This window comes from Aedes albopictus, chromosome 3 (genome assembly GCF_035046485.1).
Source record: "Aedes albopictus strain Foshan chromosome 3, AalbF5, whole genome shotgun sequence".
Classification (NCBI taxonomy): domain Eukaryota; kingdom Metazoa; phylum Arthropoda; class Insecta; order Diptera; family Culicidae; genus Aedes; species Aedes albopictus.
In genome coordinates, this window is record NC_085138.1 from 370,679,188 (window position 1) to 370,694,678 (window position 15,491).

Sequence of the window (15,491 nt, forward strand, 5' to 3'; positions counted from 1 at the left end):
TACCGTAAACAACCTTGTGTAAAAGAGTCACAGTGGACTTACCAGATTGGTAGGTATGTTGGTTCACATGAAGAGGCACGTTGGCCAGATGAACATCACGGATGTGATGATCCACAATGCGTTCTAAGCATTTCAGAAGAAAAGAGGTCAAACTGATAGGTCTGAAACTCTTTGCTTCTTTATACGACGCACGACCCACTTTCGGAATAAACTTAACAGTAATATCCCGCCAGGATTTGGGAATACACCCTGTAGCAAAACTGCAAACAAGTATTTTTTTCAAAACATGTTCGAAATGATCAAATCCCTTCTCCCAGGGGATTTGAAAGGAGCAAAGCTATTAAGTGCCTACTCAATCGATTCTATAGTTACAATACTCCGAGCCGAGGCCAGGGAATCATAACTACAAGAAAAGACATCAGGTTCATCCGAAGATGTAATATCCACACATCCAGGGAAGTGTGTGTGCTAAATAAGCATTCCAGAACATCCTCATCAGAGATAGTCAGATCGCCATTTGGCAAACGAAGTTCGTTCACTCGGAAATCCTTAGATTTCGCAAGGATTTTGTTTAACCGACTGACTTCACTCAAACTGTTAACATTTGTACAAAGGTTTTTCTGACCTGAAAGCCTCCGAACCAGCCGAACGTCGTCTGCTCCAACTCTTTCTACATTGTTTCCTGAGTTTCGCCAGATCAGAGTTCCACCAAAAGGTTCCTCTTGTGACCTTCACAGCAGTCTTGTGCATTATCACCATCATAACACAAAAAAGCCGCAACATCAACATTGCCCTTCTTCCTCCATCAACGCTACAGCCGACCGTCTCTATGTTGCTATCGAACACATTCGAGACGAACGCATTGATATGGTGGCTGCCGCCGCCACGCTCTTTCTCTGCAAATCTCTTGAGTAGCCGAACGCTTCTTAACCGTCGTTCCGAAGCAGAGCTATGTCACTCACTGCGGGGTGACTCTCGTCTGAAAATGCCAGGATGAGGGTCAATTTGTTAAGTAGTATTGCATGGCGCAGCAAACACAAGCATAGCACGCCTTATGAATAGAATGCAAAGCGTAGAACAAAAACTCGCTTCGGTGTTTCATCGTGTGGTTCGGAAACAAGAGACGATCGCTGCTGTTACCCGACGTCTCCACTAGACAGAAATGTCTTGCCATTTTGCTGGACAGATGTGTCATGACAGAAATGTTCTCTCGCTGTTTGCATGGAAAGCAGCGGTGTTGATCATTTCTGTTACGTTTTCTCTTTCTGGCAGCAAAATGGCAAGACATTTCTGTCTAGTGGAGACGTGGGGAGATGTGGTTGACTCTGCATTGAACGAGGGTTGGCTTGAGTGGCTTTTGCGTGAATCGATTATGTTTTGATGGACTGCGTTTGTCGTATGAAGTGATGGTTGGAGCGAGTGTCATTCGACATTGACCATCCTGAAACTGCACAACCCTGCTTCACAGATCGTAGGGGGCATGCTTCTTCAAAAGCTTCCATTATGAAGGTTGTAGTTGTAGGCATCATCTAAACCACTTGGAGTGTCAATGGATGAGTATCCATGAAATTTGGCCGCAACCAAAGCCAGTAAAGTGATCCGAGTTGGTGGACCGGGGATTAATGAAACGCAATGTTGGCGAAGTAACATTTAATTGTTCAAAAAAGATGCAGCGATATAGTCAGATAAGGATTCTTCATCTGACACATGCCAGTTGGTCAACTCGTGACTAATTCTACTGGAGCAAAACGTTATGTCTAACACTAACTCTAACGGATACCATAAAGGTTGGGCGGTTGCCTATGTTAAGTAATCCAAGATCTGTACTACTTAAGCATTCCAACAAACTGGAGCCTCTCAAGTTAATGTCTGAGCTGCCCCCGATGATATGGTGAGTATTGGAATCACTTTTACCGACCTTTCGAACTCTCTAAGCCAAATACCCTCTTCGAATGAGTGTAATCAGTTTTGTACCTTTTAATTCCGCCCTAATTGCTTATCCTTTGATAAATACGCGTAGTTCCACTACCACTTGTAATCATCCTCAGTGTCAGTTATCTAGATAACTGAATAACTGACACTGTGTTGTTGAAGTTGCAAGAAATAAATAATACTACACAACACAGTTACCCAAGCTTTTGCTCAAACAGCTCACTACTTTCTATCTAATACTTCACTGATAGCGTCCTACTAGATTGCTGGTACAAACAGCGTGGGATGGTTTCAAATGATTTCATGACTAATTTGATGCTGTTTGAGCAAAAGCTTGGGTAACTGTGTTGTTTCTTGCAACTTCATATACAGGGGATACTCAAAATAACTGGAACAGGTAAAATTTTCACTATTCAAAAAATGTTCAACTCGCTGTAACTTTTCGAAAAGGACATCAAATATTCTCAAATTTTTACTGTAAGTTCATCAACTAGTTGTGTATCAGTGGTCAAAATTTGGAAAAGATCGAGAAATTCTACACGAAGTTATAAAGATTCTAGAAAAAGGTATAATTATCCGATAGCCAACTTTGAGCTGTTATATCTCCGGATTCAATGAACCGAATGCAATGAAATTTTGATCTTTTATGATTTATATAATGAGCTATTAAAAAATTTGACTAAACTTAAAATTCTTTACACGAAAGAAAATTATTACGATTGGATTATTTTTCTAATATAACACCAATTTATCCAAAACTTCATCATCGTTTCAAAATTCGAGATAGTAATAATTCATTTAAATTCCCTCTAATTGTCTTGAATATATTTATGATTCAAAAAAGAGCAACCAAATAGCCGGCATTAAATTGAAAAAGTAATGGGATGCATAAGAAAAATAGATAAATTTACTTAAAAAACATAGAATAAATGAAATCGACATAACTTTTTCTCTTATTTATAATTTCAAATTAAGTAAACTGTTTTTCAAAGTGTATTATATTAGTCAGAAATGATCAAAATTTCATTGCATTCGGTTCATTGTATCCGGAGATATAACAGCTCAAAGTTGGCTATCGGATAAAGCCTGTATTCACAATAATCGGGACACAGAAATACAGCTGTGAATATGTAATAGATACATGAAAATTGCTCAAATTTTGCCTAATGACATCTTAAGATGTGTTCATTTCACCGACAAAATTTCATGTCAATCGGTGCAGTACTTTTTGTTGTAGCAATGAAAGAGTAGAATATGCGCCATTGAATTTTGTACAGCCCCTAGTTTTGCTTGCCAGCGCTGGAACTTTTGAATTTGGCAAAGGAAATGGTTGAAATTTTGAACACAAACCTCTCAATCTACATTCGTTGCATAGGCAAAATTTCAAAAAAATCGATGCACTATCAACAATTTTATAGTCAAAACATGTTTTGGGACTGAACGTGATTTTAGCCCCTCAGACAGCAATTAATCAGCACCCTTTATTGTTTCGATTTCACTATTGAAAATATTATACCAATAATCATCAAATATTGCAGACATAAAATACACATAATCAACTACCTTCTGTGAAAATTTCATGAAAATTGGCAGAGAAATTCAAAAGTTATGAATAGGCAAACATCGCATATGAAAAATCCGAAAAATTTTCACTAACACTCACCTCTATCAACACCAGTAGCTTTCAAACCATTTGATAAAAGTTGATGAAATTTTGCTAGAAAGTGTCTTCATAAGTATCATAACTGCTAATGAAATTTCATAATTATCGTCACAGAACTTTGAACTGTAGCGTAAAAGAACCATCTACCATGCGAATGAAAATTGGTCATGATTGTACAAAATGATTAAAAGCAACTTGTTTGTTTTTCATCCACAGTTAAAAGTAATGCATCGATTTCAATGAAATTTGACACAAATAATAAACATACATCAAAGAGTTCTCAGTCAATTATTTGACCAATTTTACCGATTCATTACAGAGCTATAGCCATACTTCTGTGTCCCGATTATTGCGGATACAGGCTTTAATTATACCTTTTTCTAGAATCTTTATAACTTCGTGTAGAATTGCTCGATCTTTTCCAAATTTGAACCACTGATACACAACTAGTTGATGAACTTACAGAATAAATGATGCTCTTTTCGAAAAGTTACAGCGAGTTTTTTTTTTTTTTTTTTTCAAAGTGATTACGGCGGTAGCAACACTGTGCTTATGTTCTACACCGCACCCTTTCCCTACATTTGCTTCTAGGAGCCTCTATTTTTGTTTCAACACACAGAAGTACGTAGGCGTGTGTGGCCCAAGTCGACACTGTTTTGGCCTGCGTTGAACAAACATAGTTTTAATAAAAGTTTCCCCTTTTTTTCTTTTTGTCAATTGGTTTTTTGTAGTATGGTCCATGTAATTAGTTAGGTTCTTGTCAATTTGTCAGTTATTCCAAGTAGATCTCCAAGGTAATAGTCAATTAAGTCATTCTGATCTGTTCTATCACAGCAGCTTTAGTCTTTGCTACATTGAAGTGTAGTTTTATTGGAAATATGCTGAATGTCGTTATTGAAAAGAGACGTCTAGAACTGTGTCCTGCTAGTTGTTCCGTCATGCACATACGTCATGTCTTAATATGTAATGCTTAGGAGATTAACGAAAACTCGTGTGTTCGGTCAGATGTCCATTGTTTGGAAAGTCAAGGAAAATAGGTTTGTTATGTAAGCCTCGCTTGAAGCACTGCCCGTGAGAACCCTGTCATCTGTACACCAGCTAATCCGTATCTTTGTACACAGCTAAATACTGTACTGTCAACCGGCGAAAAGCCTACGGGTAAATATTAAAAAATGAATAATAATGCTGTCTAGCGCATTGTTTCCTATCGGCCACTATTGTAGTCTAGTCCCAACTGCAAGCTTTTTTTCCAATCTTAGCGTCAATTGTCTTCTAGATACTTCTAGATAGATTCATCGAATCAGTCGAACCCGTATGTTAAAATATAGTCGATTCTATGTCAAATTGTTTTCTTGATTTCTACTTCTCTGTGTTCATCTCTTGTGTCCTTAAATTGTCATCGGTCCAAACCCACATAAACATGTAACTGAACTTCTGATATTTTTTTCTGTTGGTGTCATAGCACCATCTAAGAGATAAACAAAAATACGCCAAGTTGGTCAGTTGACTTTAATAAAACAAAAATTGCTTGCCAACTATTATGTATTCATCCCCCTACAAATACTATGAAAAATATTCAAATTCGTTCTGTCCTATCGGTCCTACCAAGATAAACCATGTCATATTCCCATGCGCGGCCTAGAAATGTCAACCTAGTCATACAAAAGTAACGTTGTTCATTTAATAAAAAGCAATCAGTTTTTCGTCCAAACTGTCACGTCGAACGCATTGACGTCAACAATGCGTTAAAGTGTTCGCACGTTAGCTTCGAATCTATCAGCACAATTAAGGACAAACGTCTTGAAATCCCACTCCAACAGTGCATCAAAATTTCAGACGCACAAATCTCAAGAAACAAGCTTCAAACAACAATGCATTTTATTATTCTGTTCTTGCTCACTTGTAATTAGCTTAAAATAAGAAGCTCAGGAGCGCTGGCTTTGTTTACGAAGTGATTTGTGCCCTCGAAATCTTGAGTAGGTGCCAAAGTCGGCCATTGTGGCGGCCATTTTGGGATTCTAACAAGTCTGTCCTTAAGTGCTGCAAATCTCCTTCCCACTATTAATTTTTCGGTTGATTTTAATTGCTTTATTTAAAGAAAATATAATCAAGTACCTAACATTGTAAAAAATCGAAAAAGCGACTATGACATTAATAAATTACAAATTAAAATCAACCGAGAAACGTGGCAAATAGAGCCCAAACAACATTTTGAAGTCAGCTGGCTATAAAAGGTTCCAAAACCAGTCACAAATCCTATAAAACTTTTATTAGGATTTGTAACGATCATCAAAACCTTCTCAAATTCAACCAATTTGGAACTATTGCTTGTGAATAGACTCTACTTAGCCCTGGCGGTTCCTCCGTGTTTATCGAGCATGTCTGATGCATATGATCAGCCATACTCCATCTGCAGCAGCCGATTCGCGATGAACCGTTGGAGGCGCATTAAAGTGTTAAAAAGGTGATATGTTTCATTAAAGAACACTACATTACAATAATCAAAATGAAACTCCTTCACTTTAATACCGTCAACCCCTGCGAACTTGGCCAGGGAAAGTTACAGCGAGTTGAACATTTTTTGAAAAGTGAAAATTTTACCTGTCCCAGTTATTTTGAGTATCCCCTGTAATTTGTATAGTTTATACCTGCAGCACACAAGTGTCTGAAATGTTCGTACATCGTAGGGCTATGTTGCAACAGAAACGTAGGCTTACGTCCGATTTGGAAGATTACGGCTGGTTTAATTATTCGCTATATTTGGCAGCCAAACAATAGGTGTGATTGATCGGTTGCAGCGACCCGCTAGAAGCTAGATGCTAGGCGATATGGGTATAGCAAATCCTATTCAATGTCTCTTTAGATATGCATGCATCCGACCCAACACCCACGCATGCAGCAGCTCGACCGGTAAATAGTGACATCATAGTCCCACACACAGATGGCCTGCTGCCCTACAGTGAAGTGTGGGCAGTGCCCGAAGGTGGTGCACTATTATTACACAATTATCATTGAGTCGTAACGTGATGGCATACCTTTTGCATTGTCAATGGGATAGCTGCTAGGGATGTCCCTCCGGTAATAAGTTGTTAGTCTTTACACTTAGGAATGAGTAGGTGTTGAAGACAAAGAACAAACTCATCACTTGGAGTGCTGAACTTAACATCAAACTTAATGACTTCATTATTTGATCTCCGAACAGACTTCAACCGATATCCCGTACCCATGTCTTGCTTTACAAACAATTAGCAATCCAGTTGTATTTGTTGGGCTCATTCGCACACGTTACATATCCGCACAAACCAGAAGCGATTTTACACAACTGGGTACACACGATGGGTTCTGTTTATCTTTCACACTCTGAACGGACTGCATAAACCTCTACACAGTACATACAGATGAAAACAGAGTCTCCCTCCTCAGTTCCTAGTAGCGTCCGGCAGCTTCACATTGCATTACTCACAACTTTGGTCTTGTCCGCGGCAATAAAATTGAAAAAAAAGCTTTGCTGTCGCGCCGGCTTGCCGCCAGCTAACAACGGGTTTAGACGGAGGTTGTCCATAAGACATGTAATTCAATTTTGTGTAATTCTTCTTTATGTATGTATGCACTATGCATTGCACGTATACTAAAAGATTTGCAGATATTTTTTTCAATCCTTTATAATGGAAATACGTATAATTTTTGATTTCAATACACATTAACCATAATATCAAATTCTGATTATGATTTTGTGGCATCTATGTATAAAAAAAACTTTAAATATTTTCCACAAAAATAACGTAATTCATGGACGTACCACAATGCAGCAAAAAAGGTGATTATCCATTTTGAACACAACTCACGAGCAAGTCGTTTCGTTTTTGCGTCTTTATCGATTACGAGCAATAACTGAATTCTGGTGCCATTCTGGACTTTTTACTACACCGGCAGAGATAATTCTTCTGCTGGGTGTTACTGATCAATCAAGTGATTGAAACATACACCGTTGCTATCGATGGCATTTTCGAAAGCGAGATTGCGAGCAATTACTGATTCTCAACGACGATCAGCGCGATCGCGAGAGGCAATCAAGTTTCCTATTCTCTTTTGAATTAAATTAACGCTACATTGGAAATTCTAATATCACAATTTTATGGATGCCTTTGCCGATGGGAATGTTATAATCACAGTTATTTTATTGCTTTTCCTAGTTTGCTGAATCAACAACAGTGATTGGAAATGGATGATTGAATAAGTCTTCTCATAATCTAATCAGCTTGTCACCACGCTATCGATGTTCGTTGAATGTACCTTGCAAGTAACAGCACACCGCCAATGGAAACAGTAGTAGGCAATACACGCGCTGGAGCAGTTCTCTTTCTCAATTTATTATTTCCAAATACGAACCTATCAATAGCGCGAGCGCTCTCCGGTTTTGGTGTTGGTAGAGGTCAACTGTGACTGGAAGTTTGTGGGTGGCCTTCATGAAAATGTTGTGTTGATTTCATACCGTCTCTTTTGACTGCGTTTCGCAAACATAGGGAATGTAGGAAGTAGTTTTTTTAGTTTCATTGAAGAAACGAATAATACTGGGGCAGCGAATATATTTTAGGCATTAGGTCGGAACAAATCTCATTTTTTTCTTTTGTCACTCGTCTCGTCTCGTCTCGTTGACTCGTCAAGGGGGGGACGAAAAAAAATAAATGTAGTTGATGAAAAATTACCCAGACAATTAGGAAAAATCGTCAAACTCATCGGATTTGTTAAGAAATTTTCTCGAAAACTCTAATTTCACTTTAAAATTTGTAAATTTCAAAATAATTTATTTGTGCCCCCCCCTCTTAAAATGTCGAAATCCAACAAAAAATTTCCGAGGGGGGGTAACATAAGAGAAAGCCAAAATTTGTGTCAGCCTTATTGCTATTATTCTGTCATTACTACAGCAGTTCTAAGGCATGATAGCACCTCCTACTAGACGATTCTTTTGAAGTGGACTCCAACTTCACTAGTGCCTCCTAGCGATAGAATTACGAACCGAGCGGTCAATTATTCTTCTTCTCCTTTGTCCTATCATACAACTTTTCCGAAGGTAGAAACTCTAGGTATCAGGGTCTCTACTGTCCTTTTATTGATGTAACGTAGCGCACTCGCAACAGCTTAGTGTTCTAAGAACACTTTCTCAGTTATAACCTGATAACTCTGCAAATCACCATTGCATTCGTATTCCGTGTAGCAGTTACCAAGATACTCTTTTTTTTCTTCCCTGTGCAATGGCGGGAACTATAAAAAGCTTAGGTGATGGAACCACCTTTGAAGACTCCCTCGTCCAGACATTTCTGCAAAGTAGTTCTGAACATCTCGGGAGCCTCTGCAGAAGCTACTTTTATCTTCCCTGCATCACCCACCCTGTCCCTAGCGGTCCTACGAAATAAGGCCTAGGACTCGATTCATGACGCGGGAAGAGCACCTCGACGATCCTCTCCAACATCTCTGGAGACAGCTCGAAGGTAGCCATTACACCTCGTATCCCAGCACTCATGATCTACTCGGGTTCGTATAGGCACAAGCCCTCATAGTAGGCCTGTTTGCTTGCCTTACGCGGTATGGATTCACTATAGGGCACTGCACTGTTTTGATTTTGAAGAGCGAAAGAGAAGGAGAAAATTTCATGCAGTGCACGTGGATTTGGGGCACATTGTAAAAGTAAATAACCAGCCTGCTAGTTAGAATACTTTTTTTTTCTGAGAAGAAGGAGAACGTGAGTGTGATTAATGACATTCGCCTTGGGTGTCCTTCCCCTAGCAAGCGTTGGTGACAGCAAATATCATGACGAGGTGGGCAGTGTGATGCTACCTCATTGAGGAATGGAGCTTTGGCGAAGCAAGCTGTCTGCATCGCAAGGTCTCGTATCATGCCAAGTGAATCTGCTGTAGTTTGCTAAGATACCTGGGAACAGATTGTTTCAGTGAGTTACGCAGTTTTCCCAGTAGCCACCTGGATTTTGCATTGTTGTCATAGTGATAAGCTCCACCGTATCGGTTCTCATCCAGATTTACAGATCTCTCACCCGTACTCCTTCGTCAAGAACCAGCTCCGCCAAAAAATGGTATTGGTAGGCGGAGCCTTTGTGATCTGCGTCCTTTCTTAAGCTCATCAATAATTTAACCGGTACGAGTACGTCTGATATTGAGAAAGCCGACTCATAGTTCCGTGAGCTTAGAATCACTCTTCGTCGTCTTCAGGATCTCCGAGTCGGTCTTGATGATAATAACGTCACATTTGTCTCACTTGGTAACTGTTCTACCTGACCTCTTATTCAGCTTTTTCTTCTTCCGGCTGCCCACTGAGATAGAAGGGGCGTTTCAACCTGTGGTGACTTATAAGACCCACACAAAGTTGCAGCCCCTTGCTCCATTCAACCGGGGAAGGGCCGTTCTTTTCAGGCTTACCATGCATCTGACGTCTTTGTTTAGCTACGCACAAAGACGAAAGCCTCAGTCTGAATGGACTTCAATACATACCTTCAGCTTCACGGTCTCTGCCGCTGCCACTACTGGAATGCCACTCCTGGAAGAATCTCCGGGAAACTCCTTGATACACTCCCAGCGAACTTCTGGAGGAATTAACGGGGAACTCTTGGAAGAATGCTTCAGAAACTTCTGAAAGATTTCTGGGAAACTATTGTAGGAATTCTCGGGGAATTCTTGCAGGAACTCCCGGAAATCTCTTGGAGGAGTTACTCCGGAAATAATTTCTGGAGGAATTCCTGTAAAATTCTTAGAGAAATCTTTGGAGAAGTCACCTGATAATTTCTGGATGATTTCCTGGTGAATCCCTGGAGGAATTTCCGGGATATTCCTTGAGGGATTCCCGGGGAACTCCTGGAGAAATTCCAAGGGAACTCACACGGGAATTTGCGGGGAACTCCGGAGGAATTCCTGAAAAACTCCTGGAGGCATTTCCATAGAACTTCTGAATGAATTCCCGTGCACTCAGAGTCCCCAGCATTCTTTTGAATTCATTAGTTTCTTTTGGACTCACAACTTCGTTTAAGAACTTGAGCTTCATCGAATTACTAGTTTTTTTAAATAGTAGGGTAGAAGCTTCAGAGACTAGCTTGGTAGTCTAATGGCTACCGCTTCTGATTCATATGCAGAAGGTCCTGGGTTCAATCCCTGGCTCGTCCCCTTCATCCTACTTTGTATCTTTCTATCCACTTTCTCTCGCTCTCTCTTCCTTCTCTACATATACAACTCATGTATATTCATATGTTCATAGCCATCACTAGAACCAGAAACAACTTCCAACTTCCACTCACAGCACAGTGTATATATAACGCCTACAAGCTATGCAACCAAAGCGTGCTATGTCACTTGACCTTATTCACCTTATTCACCACACAATATATCACGAACACTGTAAATAGCCCTACTTTCTCTCTCTTTCTCCTACACAACATGTATATTCGTAGCGATCGCCAGATCCAGACACGGATTTGAGAAAAACCGTTTCCCTTCCTTAAAACTTTCATCACAGTACAGTGTCAATCTATCATATAACGCCTACAAGCCATGCAACCAGCGAACTGTGCCGCTTCACAGTAATCTTCACATAATCTATCACTTTACGCCTGGCATCCATGGACCAATGCATGAACCTTGTGCCAAAAATAGAACATTTCCCACCAACACTCCGACATCCGCATGAGCTTGTGCAGGTGCAACAAGCGATTGCAATCATCACTTCCCTCCCCTTCCCCACATTGACCTGCAACCTAACTCAGCAGGCGCCATTGTCGCCTAAAATACATGACCACCAACGCTCACACACTGAAGATGCCTGTTAGTCCCAAGCAGCTATCTCATTTGGTTCCTTGTTTGAGTGTAACTGATCTGGCGATACTGGAGTATAGATATAGAAGTATAGATCGAAACCTTTCATTTTACACATTGGTAGTTTTCATTGGATTATTGGTTATTTTTTTAAAAATGATCTCCCTTAGACTGACCAAAACCGGTGCTCGCAACCTATTTCCCGCTTCCTGCAGAATCTCAGACAATACCCGGACTCGTAACTTTCTCTTATGAGTTTTGGAATTTCATTTCGTACTACTTTTCTTTATATCTCATGGATTGACTAGGTAGTTCGTTCTTAAAATCTTTGGATTTTTACTGCACCTAAATTTGCTCTCGATAACCCCATTATCATCTCACTATTTCCACCGTAGCCTCCGTATTTGGGTAACCTCAGATTTTTTTTTTGATAGAGCAAGGCAGAGCAAAAACAATGCTGCAGATTCTCACATAATTCCTTTCTTCCAAGAAACAAACATATTCACCGAGCTGAAGTTTTGAAATTTACCGCTGAAAATCCGCGCTCATTGCGTTTTTGCCGCAGCGGCAGAGTTGTGTTATTTTAGTACATCCGCAGTACGTCCACATTCCGTTGCCGGTCCCTTTGCGTTTCCTGCGTTGTTGTTAATGCTAATTTTGATTCCCACGAGTAGCCAAGAAAAGAAGGTCGACGACGTCAGAGCCTTGTATAAACGCGGAAAAGGACAAATTACTGTTAGAGGTACCCACGCAATTCATAGGCTCCACTAACACTAGAGCATGTTTAGAACAGTTTAGAACTTCCTCGGTCAGTCATCCGTGAGCACAAGTTGCAAGACATCTTGAGTTGGGGTGACTTCTACCCAGAACAGGTGATCCGTAGTGCTGTTGTTACGCTTGTAGTGTCTGATTCTTGATGATTGATAAACAAGTAGGTACATACTAAACTTAGGGATGCCATTTTTATTGAATTGACCACAAATAATCATCATAAAACGGATCTTCAGTTAGCCTAGTGGTTAAGGCTATGGATCGCCAATCCGGAGACGGCGGGATCGATTCCCGTTCCAGACGGGAAAATTTTCTCGACTCCCTGGGCATAGTGTATCATTGTTCTGCCGTGAATCGCAAGTCAGTCCCATATGTAAAAAGTAGGCATTGAGAAAATGGCCTCTGAAGTTTTCAAATTCGATTTCTATGTGAAACTCGAAAAAATCGCCATGAATTGAACACTTCTGCGATCATCACGAAACTTTAACATATTATTTCAAACGTGACAACGTAACAGTGAAAAATATAAAACTGGCTAAAATAGTGTTAGGTTTTGTACTAGAGGGTGGACAAGTTCGTAATGGGACTGACTTGCGATTACATTTCATTATGGGACAATCGGACTTGGTGTTGTTTTTCAATTTTACTGAACAAACTATATATTTTTTTGCACGCAGCTGAAAGATCATCCGAAGAAAGCTCGAAAACGGCCATTGACTCATTTTTGTCCAAAATGCAGATGGGACTGACTTGCGATTCACGGCAGTGTTCTTGCCTCACAATATACAAATTCATGCAATGGCAGGCAAAGAAAGCCCTTCAACGAATAACTGTGCAAATGTTCAAAGAACACTAAGTTGAAGAAAGGCAGGCCATGATAAAGAAGAAGAAGAAGAACCATCATAAAAATCTGGCATTAGAGTTTTGTCGCACCGTATATCTGTAACTTAGCAAGTAGTGAACATAACTCAATTAACACTCGAGCGATCGCGCTGTTGTATTTTGTACAATACAATGAAAAATTCGCGCTTTTTGTACTCAACATCAGCGCGGTGCTGGTAGTGGTGGCCAAGCGCGCGATTGCCGCAAGGTTAATGGAATACAAATCAAAATTCCCGTAATCCCATGTCGGCTGCCAGAATTTCAACCAAATCGGTTTACTAGAAACCGAGTACGAGTGGTATTTTAAGGCTCATATATCCATCATTCAATCATCAGCAACAGGGCCCTACATTTTCAATTTCAATTGAAATTTTCAGGCGAAGTTTGTAAACAATGTTTTCAACCGTCAATGGAAACAAGGCGCCGTCGTCGTCGCTCAGCCCGACTGTCATCGTCACCGATGAACCGACGCTGCTGCGTCGTCGCAGATGCCACTTTGTTTCGCACTCACAAGCTCACGCACGCTCGTTCGACATCGAATGAATTTCTCTGTTATAACTCAATTAATGAGTGTAACAACCGTCAAATCTGCGTAATGTTAATGTATGCTATGCGTATTTTACTGAAATAGTTTATTACCCATAAACATATTAAGCAAACATGCATTTTAGACAATTTGAAAATTTCAATTGAATCCCAGTCGGTGTGAAAATGAGCCGCCACCCGTCGTTGCGTCGAAGAAAGTGACAAGAAGGGTGGATGAAGCGAAGCGCATGCATGTTGTTTTCAATGTTCCCGTCGTCGGCGTCCGTCCGATGCTGATGGGCGCTCGCTTTCAGCGTCATGTTTTGGTTTCGACGATGTAGGCCTCTGATCAGCAATCATCCACTATTAAAAGGCAGTTTTTTCGCTCAAATTTATAAAGCCTGTGGTATTTATTGAAATATTGTAGCCATATTTATTCTATTATTATAGTATCACTAGTGTAAGTGTATTCTGTCTTCCAATGACTGTGTTCCACCCTCTCTGTCAGTCTCCTCAACTTCCCGGTTGCTGTGATCATCCGCAGGTGAACCCGACTACCACAAAGCCTCTAATCAAAAATATTTCACTGTTATCTAGGTGGTAAATAGAGTTCAGTGATAAATTTGTATTACTATTGATTGAAATTTGAGCGAAAAAACTGCCTTACGGTTTTTCAATACGGATGATGATTTGTTTCCTCTTAAAACTTGGTATGTCTGACACTGTAATTAATTAAATTATAGTTATATCATTGATAGTTTAAAAATGATTGACCTGATTTAAAGTTTGTATACTGACAGGCTATCATATAAAAAACTTACAAATTACAAATTAAATTAAATTAAATTTTATTATTGCGGTTATTTTTCTAAATATGTATAAAATATTAAAGTTTTTTTTTTTGGTTGATACGTTCAAATTTAGATTTTTCCATAGAACGTTGACATACCCTAGGTTATTTTACGGCTGAGTTCGTAGAAGTAGGTACATACTGTCAAATATAAATGTTTCTGTCTCTGCAAAATTGTATTTTAAATATAAATACTGATGTTTAGTATACTTACAGACGAAACAAAGTTGAATGATGATTACTCCAATTACTGACTGATGTTCCAGCAACCGTCTGAGGCGCAAACGATTATAAATAAGAACGGCAGCAATTACTTCACTTCCAGTTTTCTTCTCTTGTCTCAGCCTTGAACAATATGACTCACTGGTGCATGCAACCTTTTGCACAGATCCACTTCACAGATAAAACGTTGAACGTTGTAAGGGGCACAATATGCATTTCACATCACGCACGGTATAAGCAGAATCGAATGCAATGCATTTGCCATTTTTACGGATTTAACGTCGTTCTGAACTTTATTATAGGTACACGTTTTTATTACAGCCACTAGGTAGATACATAGTATGAGTTTATCCAGCAGACCAGTGTGCACACCCCCGCAACAGATGAATATTAATGCACACGCACAGCTTCTACTGTTGACGTAGTGCCTTTGTGTTCCCCTTCTCTGAAAGATTCACAATTACGGTTTACACTTTTCTGTCCATGCACTTCCAAACTGCGCACTTCTATATACGTCCCATTTTCCCGAAAAAAAAAATGCAAAAGGAATTGATGTCGATGATAAGCTCGATTACACAACAATGATCATAAGCTTAGCACAATCGCAATCGATTAAGATGTCTGAATCCCGTCGCGAACAAAGCAACAAAAACATTACCTAGTCGCGATAGATGGTTTTTGCTTGCGAAACAACTTTGGCGCAGTAGGTCAGCTGCAGCTGAACTGAACTTCCACAATGCCCGTGTTGTGTCGCTTCGGTTATTCATACAGATCCAGCTCACTCAAATTGTGTAGGTAAACAAATTCTCCCTCTCCCCTGTCAACAAAATCG

At 39.8% G+C, this 15,491-nt stretch overlaps 1 protein-coding gene across 1 annotated transcript in view; it reads right to left on the reverse strand.

Annotated features, from left to right (window-relative positions):
• The window catches only part of LOC109432291 (protein germ cell-less-like), a 50,679-nt gene extending 35,188 nt beyond the window's left edge, over positions 1-15,491 (reverse strand). Inside the window, exon 1 of the mRNA XM_062855580.1 lies at positions 14,652-15,491. The gene's annotated coding sequence lies outside the window, so the exon portion shown is untranslated. The remainder of the gene's footprint in view (positions 1-14,651) is intronic.